General features: G+C 36.0%; 1 protein-coding gene across 17 annotated transcripts in view; it reads right to left on the minus strand.

Moving 5' to 3' along the window:
- Positions 1-17,078, minus strand: part of LRRC4C (leucine rich repeat containing 4C) — a 1,317,608-nt gene that overhangs the window by 119,738 nt on the left and 1,180,792 nt on the right. For 11 of the 17 annotated variants that reach the window (XM_017948475.3, XM_017948470.3, XM_021926805.2 and 8 more), the window contains one exon: positions 10,167-10,246. The exons of the other annotated variants lie outside the window; for them this stretch is intronic. The gene's annotated coding sequence lies outside the window, so the exon portion shown is untranslated. The remainder of the gene's footprint in view (positions 1-10,166; positions 10,247-17,078) is intronic. 17 annotated transcript variants of the gene reach the window in all.

The following is a 17,078-nucleotide window of genomic DNA, read 5'->3' on the forward strand; positions in this document are numbered from 1 at the left end:
ACTCTAACAAATTTTACCAAAACTGGCTGTAAGACGATATGTCATTTTGAACATCACTGTGCAGCTATTTTTATTATAATAATCAATAGCTAATATAGTGTATAGATGTTCATATATGTATATTTGTATCCACACATAAGTATATTAAATTTTCAACATATACATATATAATAAATTATATAGTCAATATGTAATAATGAAAACTACATTTTAATTATATCTGCATATTTAAAAATTATTAAATGTGTATTAAATATTAAATACATACTTATTATGGAATATTTTACATGCTTATTATGTGCCAGGTACTAAATCACTTTGTCTAAATTATCTCATTTCATTCTCCCAATAACCCTAAGATATTTTTATACCTATTTTAGAAATGGTTTAGATATACATGGACATTTTAGAATTAGACATATAAACAGGTTTATAGATGTTTAAAATGAACATTCAATTATCAAAATATTGACATTGAAGACCCTATACAGGCTGTGTGTGTATACATATATACATATTTGATATTTACACAGTTTATATTTCACATAGCACATATTTGCACGCATACATATAGCTAACTTTTTCCTTATGTAAATGCTGAAAGTTTTGTAACTTTTTTATTTTAATTTTTATTTTAAGTTCTGGGGTACATGTGAAAGATGTGCAGGTTTGTTACATAGGTAAACAAAAGTTTTGTATTTTTAATCAAGACAATAGTGGCTAAAAATGCAAACAGAAGAGTCAACTTTGTGTGTTTGTTTGTTTAAGATAGGGTCTCGGTCTGTCACCTAGGCTGAAGTGCAGTGGCGTGATCTTGGCTCACTGCCTGGGTTCAAGCAATTCTCCTGCCTCAGCCTCCCAAGTAGCTGGGATTACAGGCACCCACCACCACACCTGGCTATTTTTGTATTTTTAGTACAGATGGGGTTTTGCCATATTGGGCAGACTGGTCTCCAACTCCTGACCTCAGGTGATCCGCCCGCCTTGGCCTCCCAAAGTGCTGGGATTACAGGCATGAGCCATCGTGCCTGGCCAAAGTCAACATTTTTATATCTCTCTTCATATAATGCAAAGAACAAAATGAAAGATCACTTCTACTCAGTTTCACCCATCTCTATAAGACAAGACAAATAAAGTTTCCTGTTATGCATCAAGGCCTATGAATTAAGCATTTCCTATTGCCAATATATTAAGAGATATCAACTCGGACCATAGTCACTTGCTAGGGACAATAAGGGTAAACATCACTTGTTATAAAAATTTGCTAATCAAATGCAATAGTAATGGTTAAAGTACTATACAAATAACATTTAATTTTTATAATTGCTATACATTTGTTCTTCTCATTCTTTTGGAAGTTGCTTATTCATTAACTGCAGTCCTTCAGAATGTGGCCAAGAACAAGTAAAAGATTAAAAAGCCAAAACAGTGAAAATAAAATTTTCCAAGTTTATGAACTACCTATCACCCCTCCTCTCGCAGGAGAATTTTTAGGTGTCATTTCTCAGAGACTGTTTACTCCTAATGCAGACACGATTCTCACTGGCTTCATCACACCTTGCCTGGACTACTGCAGACGCTTTCTGTTTTCTCTGCCCCATTTTTTTCCTACTTCCAAGTCATTCTTCACATGAAAATCTATCATATTATTCAGAAGCTTAAACTTTCCATTGGCTTGCCATTTTCCATTGGATAAAGTCTGGAATATTTTACACGCTTTAGAAGTCCATGTTTGATGAGCTCCTGGCTATCTTTCTAGACTCCTCAACTAGATTTTTTTTTTTTTTCAGTCTTTAGCCACACTAGACTTTTAAAAATCACTTCATTTTAATGTCTCCCACTCTGGAATCAGGACCTTTACATGTACTGTTGCATCTACTTGTAATGCTCATTCTCTTTGCCTTGCTAATGCCCACTCAGTTTTTAGATTGCCGCTTAACAATCAATTCCTTACGAAGGCCTATCTTGTGTGCTACATGAGTGGGGTTTGTCCATAAGTATAGCAACTGCGATGGCTTAGTCACAGCATAGATCACATTTAAATTTACAGTTATTTAATTAGCATTATGTCATCAATGCTTACTTCTGCTAAATCAAAATCCTCAAGAAAAGTCATTTTGTTTTGGTCTCTAATCTACCTAAGAGAGCATCGTATATATAGCACATTCAATAAATATTTGATCAGCTAATTAATAAATTAATATTTATTAATATTTAACAAAAAATTTAATCAACTGATCAAATGCGGTTATTTAGAAAAGGCAAGATAGAGATCCTAGACGCAGACAGATGATATTTTGATACAAATGATATAAAAACAGTATTTTTTTTTAAAGACAGAAATAAAACTCTCAGTAATCTGGATTAAGAAAAACCCTCATACTTTAATTGTTCTAAGAGCTTCCTGTATCATAATCTAGTACACAAGAAACAATATTACAACAAGGACCCTGAGTGAACAATGAAATGTTTAAAAGCATTTAGTATTCATTTTTAAATAAGCAAGAGTTTTAAACATAATTGTAGAGTGATTTTCATTACTCTAATTGTTAAAACATAGGACTGGTATTTCAAGGGGTAATGTTCACTTGGTCAGAAGGTTAATTTATATGTTATGCCTTATCTAACAATATTAGGTATATGAATAATAAGAGCTAACACTGTCTGCCTGTAAGTGGTAGACATCCTTCTAAGTACTTCACATTTATACTCTTATTTAAGCCTCACAAAAACTCTAGAAGATGCATATTACTCACTACTCTCATCTCATATATGAACAAAATGAGGCACAGAGGGTTCTAAGGTACTTCCCCAAGGTCATACAGTTAATAAGTACAGGAGACATGGTTCAAAATAAAGCTGTCTGATCTGGAAGCAGCTCTTTTTAACACCTGCTAAGCAGCAGTATTTAAGAGTCCCCAAAGAACATACTTTGTTTAACCAAAGTTTTTTTGTCAGCTAGAATTAATGTTCATCTAACAATGCAAGGGACTATGCTAATCATTTTGCAGAATTCTCTCATTTAGTCTTCAGAACAGTCTTGTAAGGTATTATCACTATTTCCAATTTATAAGTAGTTACATGAAGACTTAAGAGGTTAAGTTCCCAAAGTCACGTAGTAGAGTCAAAACCCTGAATCCCAGATCCACTGACTGAGCTTTTAGTTACAAGAGTTCACCTATCTAGAAAGAGAAGTATGTTTTACACAAGCTCTACCTCAGTGCTACTGACTCTCTGGAATGGATGAAACTCAGACCAGGCTCATGTCTGCAAATCCCAGCATTTTGGGAGGCAAAGGGCAGGAGGAACACTGCAGCCTAGGAGTTCTAGAGCAGCCTGGGCAACATAGTGAGACCTCATCTCTACAAAAAATGTTTAAAAATTGTCCAGATATGTTGGCACATGTGTGTGGTCCCAGCTACTAAGGAGGCTGAGATGGGAGTATCACTTGAGCCCAGGAGGTCAAGGCTGCAGTGAGACATGACTGCCACTGCACTCCAGTCTCGCCAACAGAAAGAAACTCTGTCTTAAAACAAACAAAAAACCTTAGTTGTAGGGCCTACCCTGTGTATTGGAGGATGTTTAGCAGTGCATCCCTAGTTTGTATACAGAAGGTGCCAGTCTAAAATCAAAACTGTTTTTAGACTTTGCCTAATGTCCTATAGGTAGAGACGCAAGGTTTCTCCCCATTGAGAACCACCGTACTAAGTAGTATATTTTTTTTCTTTGGATACTTTTGAATAAAAACGAAACACATTTCCACTGCTTTATCTCTGTTTCCAATTACCCTGATTGCAGCACTTTTGTTAAAATAGACTATCTTTATGCAAGTTAAAAAACAGAATTTAAGCAGCAATTTCCTTAGTTATATTTTGGTTTTGTGGATTATCCACACATTTAGAAACCATTTAACTATCTTGTAGCAGGACAATTCTTGGCTAACTTTGAAAGATCAGACAGATATAATAGTCCTTGTCTCACACAATTATGCAGATTAAACAAAAATATGCTTGTAAAACATTTAGCCCAATAGCTGGATTATAATGAATGCTCAATTAATGTTTGTGATTATATTATTATCATAACTATTATTTGTGTAATTTTCCCAGATTACTTTTCTAGTTTATCTTCAAATTTCCAGAAACTATCATACCTCCTCTCTAGATTTACTGAAACCATTTACTTAGAGGCCATAATATGTGTCTAAATGCCAAAGCAAACTCATTATATGGATATAACCTTAAAGTCAATGGAAGTTGAGAATCAAGGCACAGTGACAAACGGTTGAAAGAAAATATTTGACAGTAAAAGCTCAAATACCTAAGTCTATGGATAAGGCATTTTCCAGTTATAAGTAAGGCACAAATCGTGAAAAGTGTTTTCACTATAAGAAAAACTATAAAAAAAATGGTACAGGTTGTATTCTTCCCTCCATACAAATCAACATGACACTCATTAATTGTGTAGCTCTTCACCAATTACCTTTTAATACAAAAGTATTAACAGAAACATAGGTACCAAACCCAAGAAGAAAATATCTAGAATCTCTAGCATGATACAATCTTCAATCCAGTTCCATGAATCTGTTCATTCTCTCTAACCTAAACATATTTGCATGGCCTTATTATTATTATTTGTATTCTTATTTTTACTCAAGGTAAAATATTGCCTTCAATTGCCTATGCTTTGCTGCTTTATACGGCCAGTGCCAGAACTCTATCTCAATATTTACCCAGGCCAGTCATAAATGCTGAGACATTATAAAGAACAAGTGCCCAACAGAGAAAGAGCTACCAGGGTGCGCAGCTTCATTCTGCCAGTCATGGCTCACAGTGGGAAATTCTCTTCAGTTTATGAAAAAAAAAAAAAAACCAGCTACCACAAGGCTACTGCTCCAGGAAAAACTGTAAGACCCAGATTTGGTTTTTCAACACATTTTGACCTCTAATATTTAAGAAAACAAAGCAGACAGCATGAACACAAAAGCAGACAGACATTTGTAAGTCTCGAGTCAATTATTTCAGATGAAAAAGGAACTCTCTAAAGAGAACAGCAGCTGCTGGCTTAAGGAGCTACAGGTCCTATCAAATTGCAATATAGCCCTAAATACTCCTCTGTAATTATTATTTTCCTCATATGACTGCATAGTTCCCATGGAAGCAAATAACTTTTAAAAATTCAATCTTTGTTCTTCCAAGAGCTTATATCAGTAGAACTCACTGGTATCTGTTAATTCTTTATTTCACGGGCACAGAGAAACCTATACATTCCAACACCCTCCTCACCACCACCTTCACAGTTAGTTGAGGCCAGATGACTTGTTTTGACAAAAAGATTATGGACAGAATATAGTGTGTCACTTCTAAGGAAAGTCAGGAAAAAGGTCCCTGAGGCCCCTCCCTCCCCCAGCTCTCTTTTCCCCTGTAATAGCAATATGGAAGCCACATGTTGGAATGGCAAAGCCGTTAACATAGAAGCAAAATGGCCCCTTGACACAGGACTTGAGAGAGAGCTGCCCTGGAGAACAGCAAGGCCCACAGTAGACTCTGCATACACAGAAAAATAAATGTCTGTCATATTAATCCCCCAAGACTTCAGGGTTTATATACTATCATAGTGGAGTTCAGACTGTCCTGACAAATGTATCTCCTAACACAGTTACTAGTATGAAGTAAGTGCTTAATATGTAGCTCTTTAAAAACAAATGTGCAGAGCTAAGAACACCATTTACTAGTAACACAGAAGTTGAGATATGGATTACAAAGAAAAAAACACAGTCATCTTGATTTATATTAAAAAGCAATTTCTGCATATTACGCATGAGCAGACTATATATCAACCGACTAAATAGCTCAGGGAGTACTCAGCACAACTCCATATTGCTGACTAAGGCACAGACTGGTCATAGTCACATAAAAAGCTCATTACCACCATAAAGCAGCCCATATATGTTAGGTGCAAAGTGAATGAAAAGAGCAATCTACTTGGAATGGAGTGGATCTGTAACTTTTACTCAATTCTCATCTTTCTTCTGCCTTTTATCTGAATTGCTTATCTTGGCATAGTATGAGCTACTTTGTGAAAAAGAGAGGACAGCACTTTCACTGCAGTTATCAGCCTGGTGGTAGAGAGCATTAGAGGTCCAGAGTCTTGCCTCAGCTGTGCTGGGCAGTGCCTGCATGACTTTGACGTCGGATTAGAATCTTTCTTACTCTCTATTTGCCCACTGATAAAGTGGGCCCGATGACAACCCTAAGACAAGGTCGTGGTACGGATTAAGGAGCACTGTGTATATAAAGAATCTGGCAAAGTGTTTGGTATTTGTTGGCACCCAATAAATGTTGGTTTAATTTATTCATTCCCTTTCTCTTATTCTGCCACCCTCCATTCTACCTTCCTCTATATTTCCTTTCAGTATCTTGCTTAGTTGTTTACTTGTTTTAAACTAAAAAATGAAGATAAATGCTAGATAATCACAAAAACCCTGATCAGTATGAAATATCTATGCCCTTGAAGTTTGAGTATTGCCTGGAATTTGGATTTGGCAGCCTGATTTGACAAAAATCAAAATAATATCACGATATCCTATGCCACCAAAGTTGGAGCATGAGAAGGAAAGGAAAGAAGTGAAAGAAGGGTAAGCAACAGCACAAATGAGAAGGGATGCAAAGTAATCTGCAAACAGCCATTGCTGAAAAGAGTTTACACAAAATTCAGAATCACACAGACATAAATTGACATTGTGCACTTCCTGGATTTTAATTAATTCAGATATACTGACAACAAACTCAGTCCAAATGGTACACTGTTTTGGTCAGTGGAACTCAAAAGGATACAAAGTTAATACAGCAGCACAAGTTTCACACTATTGGTGTTCTTAAGAGAATATCTTCAAGGGTAGGCAGTAAAAGAGATGGATTGGCATTTGCAAATCATTTCTTGTCTCTTTGAGTCCATCTCAGCCAACACAATCAATATCCAGTAAAAACAAATACCCCACACTGTAATCCCTCAACAGAGCCCTGCTCTAGCCACTGTTTCCTGACATGTTCTTAAAAATCTGTAAGTTTTTAATGTATTTCACTTTCTGACTTTGGCCCCAAACTTGCTTTTCAATTGGATAATGGCTAATGTTCTTTGGCTATCCTCACTTCTGTCTACGTTTGATCCTCAGGCTACATTGACTTTGGTGATACCAGATAATACCCCAGCCCTGTTCTGCTTAGGCAACAGCACCATCCAGGACAATCAGAAATCAGAGGAGGCTAGCAGGATCATCTTTTAAAAATGGCTAAGCATGAGCATATCAAAGGAAAAATATAAACAATTTCTTCTTTATGACCAGCCAATACTCCAGTGTAATTTTCATGGAAAACACTTATTTGAAAGAGAATTGTAAATTCACCTAAGTTAGAGAAAAGAAAATTTTTAATACATGTGAGTTTATTACATGTGAGTGTAATACATGTGAGTTGCAATGAAGGAACACCTAATGTATAAATGAGTTAATACAGAAATAGATTTTAAAGAGGATTCGGCATCATTTTTTTCTACCCATCTTACTCCTATACCTGCTGAAGGGCTGTATTTTATTTGCTAAGGGGATATGTTTATATAAAAGGTGATCTTCCCTCCTGCCAGGTCCAGAGAACTAGGTGCAGTAGAAAAATAAATCAACAGTTGATAAATGCAGCAAAAATACTGCCTTAAAATGTTATCCCTTATCTGTAAAAGTCCCATACAAAACCTAGGGTTTAAGATGAATTCCAAAGAATGCCATTTAAATTTCAACATGGTTCTACTTACATTACTTTAACCTAGGTCTCTGCTTTTCCTCTCCGTTTACAAACCTACAACACGACAAAGACTTGGTCTCAGTATTTGCTGTCACCATGTGCAAATGATCATGTTCTAAATCCTTACTCAAAGTCTTCTTCCTTTACAATGTCTTCCTAACTCCCCAGAATTTATTTCAATTTATTTCAGCTCTCTAAGCATATTTTCCCCCCAAATCTAGTGTTTGTAAGCTCAAACTGCCTTATATTTTGTTATTTTTAATGTCCGTATCCTCTATAGGTAAACTGATGGTACTTGGAACCTATCTTCTTTTTTTGATTCTCACGTCCCTCAGAGTGCCTCGTCCACTACTTTGTAACCTACTAATCGGTATGTGTTTGTTAAATGGAACTGAAAACATAAAAAGAGGGGGAAATCTCACATGGCCTCTTCATATTTGTTCATATTTGTATTAGGAAAGCGAAGGGTCCAAGGTAACGTAAACATGCAATATGTCAAGGAAAAAGATAGTTAAGACAACCAGTCACATATCCCAGATTCTTAAGGCAGCATTCAGAGACCTCTATTAGATAAGGCCTTGTAAAGAGACAAAAAGCAACTCTTCTCCCTTAGTAAAGGATAGACTGTCTCTCTCTAGATCCTGCTTATTCCTAATTCTATTAAATTTAAACTCCTACCTTGCTGCATTCAGCCAGAAACCCCAGCCAAATAGTAAAAGCCGAATGCTTTCTCGACACTTAATAAACCCAGAAAGGGTAGAAAGCTTTTTTATGGTATAGCAACATGGGTGTTAGTCAGGCTGGATGGTACTGCCTTGGCATATAAACCCCAACAAATGCTTCTTCTTGAGAGGATACTCAGTTGACCCTTAATCTGAAGACATAAAACCTTCCTGCACACACACACACACAAGAAAAAACCCACAAAGTGTTAAAGACCAGCAGCATCGGCATCACGTGAGAGCTTTTAAGAAATGCAGGATCTCAGAACCCACCCCCAGACAACCTGAATCGGAACTGGCATTTTAACATTATCTCCAAGTGACTCATACATAGGTAACATTTTTAAGAAGCATGGACGCTGGATATTCTGGCATCAATATTTCATTTGCTTCCTGGCAGTCTCTTCGCTCTAAACCATAACTTTATTACAAAAACTATTTGCTTCTCACACCCTCTCCTCTAACTCTGCATGTTTTTTCAGGCATCCATTTGTTTTAATATGTAATACAAAAAGAGAAAAGACTTCTCTAGTGTATAGAATGTATACATTTCATTCACATGCATTATATCATTAGATCCTTATGATATTCCTGCAAATATCGTCATGTATAACTTGTTACATGTCACTCATGTACAGAAATATCTGAGAACCTCCATGTCTAATGCTTTGAAGATGCAGACGGCTTCCGTCTATAGTCAACCAATGCTCCAACCTTGGGATTAGAGAATTCTGATTGCATTATCCATGGAGCCAAGAACTTAAAAGCCCAGTTCTATCTTACTCTTGAATCTTTTGCCTTTTCAACTACCATAACCCAGTTTCTCCCACACAGAGACACTAAACATGCACACTCTTGATGAAAGCTTTTGTAGTGGCCATTACATAATGGATTTGCTGTCAGTTGTCTAAAATGTACCTGCTGAAGAAATGAAAAAGAAAAACCTAATCCATGCTTATAAGTAATGAAGTTTTCAACTAAAACCTATTTGGGCATTTCTGTCCTCTATAGTATGAGTTTTTAATTGGCTTTAGTCATGTATGTGATCTGAACATTTTTAGCAATGAGTAAAACAACATAGGTAATAATATTAAATATATATTATAGTTTCATTAAGAAAGCATTTATAGTGTTAGGATGCTTATAGTTTTAGAATGTAATATAGGAAATTGTCAACCATTTTCAAAACCAGAGCACAATTTCAAAATGTTTAGCCTAATTCTAGGCCACATTCTAAAGTAAATATCTCTACACAATGCAAAATATTAACTAAAACTTTAGGCTTCATCAAAATGCCTCAACACTGTTGATTAGGCATAAAAATACATTACTTTTATAAAGTCTTTTGGTTATTAAATAATGGACAGGTGTCTACAATTTAAAAATCATCTGGGTATAATGACTTAATTCTAGTACATAGGGAGGCCAAGGTGGAAGAATTGCTTGAGGCCAGGAGTTCTAAACCAGTCTGTGAAACATAGCAAGAGCCCTGTCTGTACAAAAAAAAATTAAAAATTAGCCAGGCATGGTGGTGCACACCTGTGGTCCTAACTACCTGGGAGGCTGAGGTGGGAGGACTGCTTGAACCCAGGAGTTGGAGGCTGCAGTGAGATATTGGAAGGAAAAGCCCAGAAGCCATACAACTTACCACAAGTTCCACTGTTGTCTGTCACTGTCTAGCTGAGTAACTCTGGCCAGTCCCTTCTTCCTCACTCTCAGTTTCTTGATCTGCAAAATGAGGTGATTGAAACTAGATGATGTAAGAGTCCCATACAGCCTGAAAATGCCATTTTTCTGCAAGACTGGAAACCACATCTGAGTACATTTCCTCTCCAAAAGCAACACGCAGAAGATGAAAAGATTTTTAAATGGCACTTGGCACTACTGATGTTCCAACTCGTTCATACTATAATCTCAGCTTGAGACTTTAGAACCACATAGGTTGCTAGTATCCACCACAGACGAGCAAAGCAGAAGAGAAAGGCTGTTGGCATACTCTTTGCCTGAGAAGTGTTGCAACTAAAAGTCAGATCAGAGGGAGAGTAAATCTTCTCCTCCCCCTTCTGAGGATCTGGTGACTCTTTCTTTCTGGGCCCTGCCTCGGGAATTTCTCCTGGAGAAATTTTTCACTGGGGACCTGGGAGTCTAGCCCTTGACTAAACCCCAGACAAGGATGCATTTCCTCCTGGAAGGCTCCCTGCCTGGACAAGTCCTTCAAAATCAACCTAAAAAGGAACTCCAGTCTCCAGGGAGCTGTACATTTTAGCATTTTTTAATCAGATGTCTGGCCTTCTCTGGTCTTTTTTGAAACCTTTTTTTTTCTTATTGTATTATAATTTTATTATGTTAATATACAAAGAGTTGGCAATGCATAATTTTAAAAGGCAAATTCAGTCTTTGAATGAAGACTTTGTGATGATTACGGCTCATGCTTTAACTACATTTACTTATCTTCCTTTCTTCAATCTTGTATGGGACAATATCTTTGAAATGGCTTTTGTTTATTTTTTAAATGAGTTTCATGTTTTTTCCCTTTTCTCCTTTTCATTACTGTTTTCTAGCAGAAAATCAGAAAGTCAGGGAATGGTTTAAGTTTGTAAAATCTGAGAGATCATCTGGACTTAAACCCAATTTCATTAAATGGCTTAGGAGATGTAAATGTAATAACTCAACAAGGCAGTACTCAGATATCATGTATGTAAAAGTGAGTACTGCCCATATCCCTAGTAATTAGGCCCATCATTAAATCAGAGTTTAACGGATTAGGTTCATTTTTATGACATACACAAGTGAACCTGAAACACGGGGTCCTATTAGCATTTAATATATAAAGTAAGCTAGTATCTGAACCTAAATAATTGCATACACAATGTGGTCAACACAGAGGATACAAATTCTAGAAAAAAGTGTACACCCAAAAAATAACAATTCTGTTATTAGTAGCATTATTATTGTCATCTATTATGACAAGCCTAAACTACCCAAGCGTTCATCAAAGGAGCAATTCAATAGAATGTTTTCGGCATGCTCTTCTTTTAACTAAAAAGAGAATATGGAATGAGAAGAGAAAAAATAAGATTTTTTATTCCAGTCTGAAAAAAAAAAATTCTTTGAAACTCCTCATGGTATGCATGACAAATAAACATACATTTCTTGCTTTCTGCAACAAAAGAACTGTTATGTGCCTTTGCAATTAATTAATGTTGTCTCCAATATTTCTAGAAAATTAATGTCAAATTCATTTGAATGTGGCTTCTGGACTAACAGGACCTCTGGTCCATTTCCTGTATGGTAATGTAATGACAGCAAGATACCCTTTTAAATTTTATGTGTTCAAATTGGTTTAAAAAGGTAAATTTCTACACTATAATTAATGTATGCCAACAATTTTCAAACAGTTTTAGCAGTGGAGCTCTTCTTTGAAAGAACATATTGGGCCCAACATAAGTTAAGGACTTTAAAAGTCTATCATTGGCTAAGAATATACTTTATATTTTGTGGAACTCATCAAGCACCTTCCTAGAATTTGAAAGCTTGGTAGGAAACTATTCTTCAAATTCATATATCTCATATTATTGATGAGAAAACTGAGTCTACAAAAGAGGAAGTGATATGAGTATGTCTCACAACTAGTTAGTGACAAAAGTTAGAATTCATGACTCATTCATTTATGCAACTGATGTTTATTGAGAACCCTCCATGTACTCATTTTGTGCTAGGTTTCCTATGTATATCACATGTCTTTATTGATCATTTAAATTTTATATAATTTTGTTATTATTTTATTTAATCATTTCCTAGCCATACAGAAAAAAATTCATATCTATTTTGTTTGTTTGTTTGTTTTGAGACGGAGTCTCACTCTGTTGCCCAGGCTGGAGTACAATGGCGTGATCTCGGCTCACTACAACCTCTGCCTCCCAGGTTCAAGAAATTCTCCTGCCTCAGCCTCCTGAGTAGCTGGGACTATAGGCTCCCGCCCCCACTCCTGTCTTTTTTTCTTTTTCTTTTTTTTTTTTTTTTGTATTTTTCATAGAGACAGAGTTTCACCATGTTGGCCAGGCTGGTTTTGAACTCCTGACTTCAAGTGATCTGCCTGCCTCAGCCTCCCAAAGTGCTAGGATTACAGGCATGAGCCACCGCCCCCGGCCAAAAATTTGTATCTATTAACCAATCATCAAATCTGCATTCATCATGTCTCATGTGTAAAGAACTAAGAACGTGTTAGAAAAAGGCAAGTGAACCTAGAAGTTCATAATCTGTTTAAGCAGTGGATATGCACAAACAAGAAATTTGCTTTAAAAAGCTAGGATGACATTTAAGTGCTAAGTATAATATAGCAATGAATATATTGGCCTCAGAAACTTATACCCCAAAATTTGGCACTTTGACATGCTGAACTGACAAAGAAGCTCAAGACCTCAGCCCCCTATCTGAGCTCTCAATCTCTCAATCCTTTGTCTCCTGTCTCTCCCAAAGCACAGGATAAAGTTGCTCTCTGAAGTTCCCTCATCTAAAGCCCAGATCCACCAAAGAAGGTCCCTTTCCTGAATTTTCATTAACTGAACTGCTTCAGTAGGAAGAAGGACAAGTCTGTCAACACACCTGGATAGACTTTTGCCACAAACCACTGTCTGCTCTGCAGCTCAAGAGACTTTGTCCCAGGCCACTGTATGTTCTTCAAGCCCACTGAATTTTCCTAATAATCATGGACTCCCCTCAAAGTCATTCACATTTCCTTATGTACCTTTATATGGTAGGGTAATCGCTGTGGTTCTCTCCCATGCACGTTAATAAACTCATATGCCTTCTCACTTATTAACCTGCCTTTTGTGAGATGATTTTTAGCAGTGGGCTAAGGGGAAGTGTTTTTTGTTTTTTGTTTTTTTGTTTTTGTCCCTGAAGTACATTATGTAAAGAGAGATTCTTAAAAAGAGGGAGCTCATTGGGACTGACTTCAAGTATTTGAATAAGCTTCGAGGAAGAGATAAAATTTGACCTTAAAGTATTTAGTAACTATTACCACTTATATTGTATTAAAGACATTGGCATCATCCATGGCATCTGGATTGCAATAACTGTATAAATAGACTTTTTCCAATTAATAGCTCATAAAAAACTAGTACAAATTTGCATTATTAACATCAATAGGCTCCTGAAGAATTATTCAGCAGCTGAGCAGTTCATTTCTCAGCTACTTTGTTTGTGACCTTTGTTGTAAAAATCCTGATCTTTTTCATCCATGAATGAACCCAGTAAGAATTTCAAAATTGACCAGATCTTCATCAGTCTTGGCCATTTCCTGAGACCAACTAGGCATTGTTCAAATTTATCTCTTATACAATTTCCTGACTTAATTCTCATCCAAGTCAAAGTTACCTTTCCTTCCTCTAAAGAATGTTACCCTGTACATTTTATTTAAAAAACTCTCTTAGATTTTACTCTATTATTTGCATATGTTACTATATTATTTATGAATAAATGCCATTTTTCTCAGCTATGTTAGAAGTCCACGACAATAAAAACCATGGCTTATTCCTAAATACAGTGTTTTGCCAAAGAGGCACTTAGCAAATAGTCACTGTTGTAATTTGCTTTTAATGGAAAAGCCCACACGTTACAGAATCTGTACTAGTGAATGAGTAGGTGCTGACAGCCTACAACTTGTGGCTTTTGATGATTTATTGAGATGATCCTCAAATCCTAGGACCTTACCTGTGATGCATTCTAATGGTTTTCTAGTCTATATTATTCCATTTCAATCTAATTCATTAAAAAAATTACAGGTTCGCTGAATGATAAAATTGATTTTATCATCATCTCTGGCTGCATGAATTCAATCAAATTATTAATCTATTCTAAGGATTATTTTATTTACTTGTAGAATATAGATAACAATATTATCTCTTTCATAGGATTGCTTTTAGTATTAAATTAAATGCTACCACTAGCATTGTGCTTGGGGCTTAGTGTTCAATAAAGGCATACTATTTTCATGGATATTATTATTTTAATTATTTCCACCATTGTGTTAGTATTATAAATTCAACTTTAGATATTTGAAAACTGTTAATTTATGTTAAAATTCTTAGATACATGCTACATATTGTTAAAGTCCTAACTTTTTTTTTTTGCTCTTGTTGTCCAGGCTGGAGTGCAGTGGCATAATCTTGGCTCACTGCAACCTCTGCCTCCTGGGTTCAAGTGATTTTCCTGCCTCAGCCTCCCAAGTAGCTGGGACTATAGGTATCTGCCACCATGCCCGGCTAATTTTTATATTTTTAGTAGAGACAGGGTTTCACCATGTTGGCCAGGCTGGTCTCGAACTCCTGACCTCAGGTGATCCACCTGCCTCGGCCTCCCAAAGTGCTGGGATTACAGTCATGAGCCATCATGCCCGGTCCTAAAGTCCTAACTTTTTATCAAGTGTTAAAGGAAAAGAAAAAAGATAATAAATAGAATTAGTCCATACTCCTTCTAGACATCAAATACTCAATGTTATTTTGTTTTTGGTTCACTCTGCAGACTTTAGATTTAGTACTTCATCTCTGTAGTGATTAAGGAATGTGGAAAATGGTAACATGGCATTTCATTTAGATGCTTCTTTGAGGTGACATACATGACAGATTCATTCTTCTAACTTAACTGTGATGAAATTCATCTCATCTTCTATTAGTGGCAGAAATACGAACAGAAGCATGTGGTCTCCGTCATCTCTAATATTTGTACCAGAGAAGAAGATATTAACTAAAATAAAACTGAAATATATCTTCTGTTTTTAAAATAATTCTGGTTTGAGCCCTCAAATCATTCTATACCCATGAGGTGATAAGTAAAAGCATATTTTTTTCATCTTTCTTAGATTATAAAAGTAGGTAGTTCCTTTATAATACAATTCACTACTGATATAATTTTAATATAAAAAATAAGCATTAGAAATAAAAGGTATATGTGTGAGATATATGTTCATATTTCTTCTAGTATTGACGCTCATAGGAAGAAAAAATAATTTGTTTACTATTTCTGCCATGACTTATCAGAAATCTAAGCATGTTCAAACACACCAACAAAGAGAAATAATACCAACTGCTCAGTGGGAGATAAAGTGAGGCTGTTTTCCCAGGTGGAGTTTATGGTTGTCTTTCAATCACTGAAGAGAGTGAATTTTTCCTCAATCTAAACTAATCTTGCTTGCTTTCAATCTTACCCCCTCTGAGCCTGTAACTCCTTCCTTTTCTTTCTTTCTTTCTTTTTTTTTTTACTAATTTAAATATGGACCTCTTTTAATCACACATTTCAAAAGACTTCTCCAGAGCACCCACTGAGTGTACCACACTTGTTTCATTTTGTTAATTGAATGGTTCTTAAACATCTTCATTATCTGCCCACAGCACTTAGCATTTTCCTATTATAAAGCTATCCTTTGCAATATCTTCTCTGCCTACCAGGAAGGCTAAAATCTTGCTTTTAGTGTCTCCCAACACAGGACTGACCATGGGTCTTTAAACTCCCATGCTTTCAGATCGCAATGGGTTAAGTGAAAAGAATCCATATTGAGAACTTATTCAAGCCAAGCTATAAAAGGCAGACAATCCTATGACAGATATAACATTATACCCATTTCAAAAAGAAGAAAATGGAAGTAAATGAGATTCTATCACTTATCAAAAGTCACACACAGTAAGTTTTTGGGGTGGGATTCCCAGAGTCTACACTCTAGGTCATTGCACTGTCAATACTAAACAATCATTGGGTTGTTCTGTTTTTTGTTTGTTGTTTTTCTGTCTCTGAGGTCTTTGAAGGTCTTGATATTCTCCGTTGTTCAGATAGAGGGGTCATGTTATCTTCCAGATGGTTCTAGCTGTTTAAAGCCCTTTCCCTGAATTCTAGTTCTAGCAAAGTTCAGAAGAATTAGCAGTCATTTGTACATATACTGACTGCATATCTACAAATGACTGTAAGACACCTGAAAATAGAGAGTCTGGAAAGCTTCCTCTCCTTAGTAGAAAATGATTGTATGTCTCTTCTCTAAGGAGGTTTTATATATGCAGCTTAAAATCCACATAAAGAAAAATTCTCATATAGAGTGATGTTAACCTCATTTGTATGTAACTGTGAGTCAAGGTATACCACTGTAGTAACCGCATACAGTAAAAGCCTTGTGACATGATTACTTTTCTATACTTTCTCATCTTTGCACCCCTGCCTAGGATGCCTCTCTGCCTTTTCATCCTTCCTTGGCTAAAGCAGGCTCATTCTTCTGGGTCAAGTTCCAATGTCATTTCTTGTATAAAGCTTTTTTCAACACCTCTTCACCCTCAGTTCTCCCTCCTTTGAATTTTCCCAGGACTTTATTCATTCATGTTCCTAAGATAGCACTTATAACAATGCATTATATATTTCTCACTCTATAGGCTAGATTTTCCAACCTCAGCACTGTTGACTTTTTAGGCTAATTTTTTTTTTTTTTTTTTTTTTTGGTAATGCTGCCGTGTGTGTTGTAGAATATTTGGTAGCATCATGGTCTCTCTCCACTGGGTAACAGTAGCATCAGGGTAGG

The sequence above is a fragment of the Papio anubis genome, chromosome 12 (genome assembly GCF_008728515.1).
Source record: "Papio anubis isolate 15944 chromosome 12, Panubis1.0, whole genome shotgun sequence".
NCBI classification, from domain to species: domain Eukaryota; kingdom Metazoa; phylum Chordata; class Mammalia; order Primates; family Cercopithecidae; genus Papio; species Papio anubis.